Source organism: Miniopterus schreibersii (genome assembly GCF_964146895.1).
Source record: "Miniopterus schreibersii genome assembly, chromosome: 3".
Lineage (NCBI taxonomy): Eukaryota > Metazoa > Chordata > Mammalia > Chiroptera > Miniopteridae > Miniopterus > Miniopterus schreibersii.
In genome coordinates this window covers 8,791,925-8,797,924 of record NC_138103.1, presented here as the reverse complement: position 1 = coordinate 8,797,924, position 6,000 = coordinate 8,791,925, and positions in this window count along the sequence as shown.

Here is a 6,000-nt window from a genome sequence, read left to right as displayed (position 1 = left end):
GAATATGCTTATAATTATTAAAGGATTGAATTAACAGTTAATAAAAAAGCACCAGGTCCACATGGTTTCAATGGTAAAGTCCACCAAACATTTAAGGAAGAAATTATACCAATTTCCTACAAATTCTTCCAGAAAATAGAAGCAGAGAAAATACTTTTTTTTTTTTTAAATCCTAACCTGAGGATACTTTTTAAATTGCTTTTCAAAGAGAGTAGAAGGGAGAGAGAGAGAAACACCAATGTGAGAGAGACACATGGATTGGTTGCCTCCTGCATGTACCCTGACTGGGGCCGGGGACTGAGCCTGAAACCAAGGTATGTGCCTTTGGCCAGAGTTGAACCGGGGCCCTTCAGTCCACGGGCCAATGCTCTAACCACTGAGCCAAACCTGCTAGGGGGCCAGCATTACCCTACTACCAAAACCAAGTAAACACATTACAAGAAAAGAAAACTGCAGACCAATATCCCTATTGAACATAGATGCAAAAACTCTCAGCAAAACACTAGCAAATCCAAACCAATAATATACAAAAAGAATTATATCTTACAACCAAGCAGAATTTATTCCAGCTGTGTACAGCTGGTTCAAGATTCAAACGTCAGTTAATGTAATCCATCACATCAACAGGCTCAAGACGAATAATCACAAGAGCATGATAATAGATGCAGAAAAAGCATTTGGAAAAACCCAATACCCATTCATAATAAAAACTCTCAGCAAACCAGGAATGGAGGGGAAGTTCCTCAACTTGATAAAGAACATCTACAAAAAACCTAAAGCTAACAAAGTGCTTAATGGTGAGAAATTAGATGTTTTCTCCTTAAAGATCAACAACAAGGCAATGCTGCTTTCTCTCACCACTCCTATTCAATGTTGTACTGGAAGTCCTAGATAATGCAATAAGATAAGAAAAAGAAAATAAAGGGTATACATATTGGGAAAGAAGAAGCAAACTTATTTGTTTGTAGATGACAGTATTATCTATGTAGAAATTCCCAAAGAGATGACACCTCCCCCCAAAATAAACAAAACACATGCTCAAACTCCTGGAACTAATAAATGTTTGTAGCAATGTTGCAGGATATAAAGTTAATACATAGGAGTCAGTTGCTTTCTTTTGTACTAGCAATGAACAATTGGAATTTGAAATTAAAAATACAACACCATTTACATTAGCACACACACAAAAACAACACAAGCGTAAACCTAATGAATCATATACGGGATCTGGATGAAGAAAACTATTATACTCTAATGAAAGAAACCAAAGATCTAAATAAAGGGAGAGATATTCCGTTTATGGATCGATACACTCAATATTGTTAAGATGCCAATTTTCCTCAACTTGATGAATGTTTCATCAAAACATCCTAATCAAAATCCCAGCAAGTTATTTTGTGAATATTGACAAACTGATTCTAAAGTTTATATGGAAGGACAAAAGACCCCAAATAGTCAACACAGTAATAAAGACTAGCCTTGCACAACTTTAAGACTTGTCAAGCTACAGTAATCAAGACGATGTGGTATTGGTGAAAGAACAGACACATGGATCAACGGAACAGAATAAAAGCCCAGAAAAAGATCCGCACAAATATAGTCAACTTATCTTTGACAAAGGAGCAAAGACAATTCAATGGAGAAAGGATGATCTCAACAAATGGTGCTGGAACAACTGGACATCCATTTGTGAAAAAAGAAAAAGAAGACAAGGAAAAGAATCTAGATATAGATCTTTAAGCTTTCACAAAAATAACTCTAAGTGGAGCACAGCCCTGGCTGGTTTTCTCAGTGGTTAGAGCGTTGACCCACATACCTTGGTTGCAGATTTGATCCCAGGCCCCAGGTGAGGCATGTGCGGGAGGCAACCAATTGATGTGTCTCTGTCACATCGATGTTTCTCTCTCTGTCTCTCCTCCCTCCCTTCCACTCTCTCTAAAAATTAATGGAAAAAAATATCCTTCCGTGAGGATTCAAAAATGGATCATATATCTAAATAACAGTGCAAAACTATAACACTTCTGGAAGATACCACAGGCAAACATCGGGGATCTAGGTTTGGCAAAGAGTTTTTAGATACAACACTAAAAGGATGATTCATGAAAAAAAATTTCGTTAACTTGGACTTTATTAAAATGAAAAAACTTCTGCTTTGCGAAAAAAACAAACAACTTTTAAGAGAAAGAAAAGTCACAGGCTAGGAGAAAATCTTTTCAAAACACATATCCAATTAAGAACTTGGATCCAAACTAAACAAAGAATTTAAAAAACAAACAACCCAATTTAAGAATTGGTAAAGGGCCCGGCCGGCGTGGCTCGGCAGTTGAGCATCGACCTAGGATCCAGGAGATTGCTGTTTGATTCCGGGTCTGGGCCCACGCCCGGGTTTCGGGCTCGATCCCCAGCGGGGGTGGTGGTGGGGGTGGTGCAGGATGCAGCCGATCAATGACTCTCTCATCATTGATGTTTCTATCTCTCTCTCCCTTCCCATTCATCTCTCTGAAATCAATAAAAACGTATTAAAAAAAAAAAGATAAATAGGTAAAAGATCTCACCAGACAAATAGGAAGATATATAGGTGGCAAATAAGCAAATGAAGAGATGCTCAACATAGTATGTCTTTAAGGGAACTGCAAATTAAACGATCAAGAGATAATCATTATACATCTACTAGACGGGCTGAGGGCCCAGACACTGACTACCAAATGCTGTCAAGAACGCAGAGCAACGGGGACTCTCATTCACTGCTGGCGGGAATGCAGTTTGGGTTTCTCGTAAAATGAAACATATTCTTACCATATGGTTTAGTAATGCGCTTGATATTTACCCAAAGGAATTGAAAACATGTCCACACAAAAACCTGAGCCTGAGTGTTTGCAGCAGCTTTTTTCATAACTGCCCCAACTGGAAGTCCTTCAGTGGGTGACAGGACACATCAACTGTGATGCTCCCAGGCAAGGGAATGTTATTCAGAGGCAAAAAGAAATGAGCGGTGAAGCCTCGGGGACTTCGAGGAGGTGAAACTAGTCTTTACATTGCTATGCTGGTGGACACAAGCCACTCTGCATTTGTCAAACCCACAGTACTGTACAGAGAAAGAGCGAACCTTAATGTAAACTACGGTCTTTAGTACAATTCACAAATACGGGCTCATTAATTGTAGCAAATGTACCACATTAATGCCAGATGTTAATAACGAGGGAAACTGTGTACAGGGGAGGGGCTTTATGGGCACTCTCTGTATTATCAATATTTTCTGCACATCTGTAATTGTAAAATTAATTTTTTAAGGCCTGAAGGATAGGCTTGAAAACAAGTGAGCGTGTTGTGACGTAGGTGAGCGGAGCTTGTATTGCGGCTACACTTGGGAAGCCCCTTTGAGGGCCTGAGGTTTTATGATTTGGGGGCCTCCGGGCCGTCTCCAAGACTGACACAGAGCAGCCCCTGATACAGAGGGCAGCTTGGGCAGGGCCTGTGTGCGAGATGCAGCCTTCACATTCGCTCTCTCCCGTGGGCCTCGGGACAATGCCCTGTTTCCTTTTACTCTTTGTTTTGACATAATTCAGACTCAAAAGTTGCAAGAAAAGTACAAAGAATTCACATATTCCCTTCCCCCAGATTTCCCAAACGTCTTCACAACGGACCCCATCTGCTCGATCCTTTCCTGTCTTTTCGGTTTCCTTCCCCCTTTTCACAAACAAGCAAACAGCTGGAGGGCCAGGCTCTGCCCTGGCTTCTTTCTCTCATTCTCATGAGGACAGCAGTGAACACTGATCGAGCGCCTCGTATGTACCAGGCACTGTCCCCGGCACTTTTCACGTATTTCACCCCTCCACCCTCACACAGCCCTCTGAGGTGTGGTGCACCCCCACCCCCACTCTGGAAATGTGGAAGCTGGGGCACAGGGACTGATGGGCTTTCCCCAAAGTCTCATAGCAAGTAGCAGAGATGGTGTGGGGACGCGGGCGACCTGGGCCAGAGCGAGGAAGGGGCCAAGAATGACTTAAAGACGCAGAAAACAGGGTGGGAGCCCAGCGTGGGGCAGTCAGCCCGGACCACACGCTCCCCAAGCGAGGCTTCTGCAGAAAACAGGGCGGGAGCCCAGCGTGGGGCAGTCAGCCCGGACCACACGCTCCCCAAGCGAGGTTTCTGCCGTCGCGTCCAGATGAGCCTGGGCCAAACTCAGGCGCCAGGACCGGAGGACAGAAGGTTTCTTCTCTACGGAGGGAAGCCCGCGGTGTTCACGCTGAACTGCCCGGGCTCAGGGACTGACTGTGAGTGTGAGTGTGAGTGAGCGTGACTGCTGGTGTGTGTAGGGAGGGGTGTGCGTGTGACTGTACGAGTTTGAGTCCGTGCGTGGGTGTGCCTGTGTGGATGTGTGAATAAGTGTGAACATGCGGGGTGTGTAGGCAAGTGTGAGCGGCTTGAATGTGTGTGGTATGTAAGGACCAGAGTGTGATGACTGTGAACATAGGGCTGAGTAAGTGGAATGTGTGAGAGCGAATGTGTGTGGATGTATATGAGTGAAGTGTGTGTGTGACGTGTGAGTATGTGAGTGAATATGTGAGCGTGAAGGTGTTTGGGCAGGTGAGTGTGAGTGTGTGAATGAATATGTGAGTGTGATTGTGTGTGAGCTTTACTAGGCAGGAACAAACCCTTCTCAGTGAAGCAACCCGCTGGAGCTGCCTGGGTGTGGCCTTGGTAAGATTCGCATCCAGTGCGGAATTCCCAGCTGACCTGCGCAATTCACACCCTGTCTAGCTACTTCCTTCTCCCTCCGGAAGCCCAAGCTACCAGGTCCTTCTTAAGGCCCCTCTCCTGCCCCTCGGCTGCTCCATCACAGAGTTCATTACACTCCATTGTTTGTGTCTGTTTACTTGTTAGGGCCCCAACCAGACCTACAGGGCTAGGGAAACCGGGGCTGGATCTACTTCTCACTCTCTGAAGTCCCCAGCTCAGGACTAGGCCCATGGAGGTGTCAATAAATACATGCAAATAATTGTCATTCCTCCCACCCCCCTTTATGCACAACTGACCTCCAAGTGTTTGCTCCTGCAGTCCCCTCCACCTGAATGCTTGCTTCCTTTTCCCTCCCTTTTCTCCATTGATCCTTGGAGGCATTTATCAGAGGTCACCTCCTCCAGGAAGCCACCCCTGACTACTCCAGGGGACTGAGTCCACTGTACTGTCACATTCTTGAGGGTTGGCAGCTGTCTTGTCCACATGGTTGTAAGGTCTCAGAGGGCAGGACTCATGTCTGTTTCATATCTTCATATGTGCATCCTCAGCACTTGTCGCAGGCTAGGCACGCAGTAGGACCAAGAGAGAATGAGTGTGTGAAGAATAAGGAAGGAGAACTGAAGTACTGTCCCCTACACCCCAAGCCAACCCTTACTCACTAGAGGCTTTGCTCTTTCCTTGGCTCACCCTCCAGCACAGAACCCCTTTGGGCTGCGCTTGGGTCCTAGGAGTTTGCCTCCACTCTCAGACCAGAAGCTCCTGAGGGCAAGGTGGGGTCAGACATCTCTCTGGGTCCCCAGCACTGCTGGGCCTGAGTCCTTGAACCTCCTACCTCATCTCCTCTGCTCTCCCCTCCTCCAGACTCCAGCCAACCTGGACTTCAGGCAATTTCTACAGCATGCTAAGTTGGCTCCCACCTGGGGCCTTTGCACTTGCTGTTTCTCTAGTCTTCCCCCATATGCTCTTGGGGTTCTCAGCTCAAATGTCTGGTCTTCAAGGACACATTCAAACAGCCAGGCCCACGGGCCGAATAGGTCCCTCTCTTTTTACTTTCTTCTTGGGACCGCTTGTTACCTGACACGCTTTAGCCACTTAGTGTTTTTCCTGCCTTCTGGCTGCATCAGGGCTCTTACGGTGTCCGGTGGTTAGTGGTCTACGAAGCCTGGGTTTGTCACACCTGCTGCGTGACTCTGAGCAAGTTTCCCTTAGAGGTTCTGTGCCTCTGTTTCCCCATTTATAAAATGGGTGGGAATAACTGAA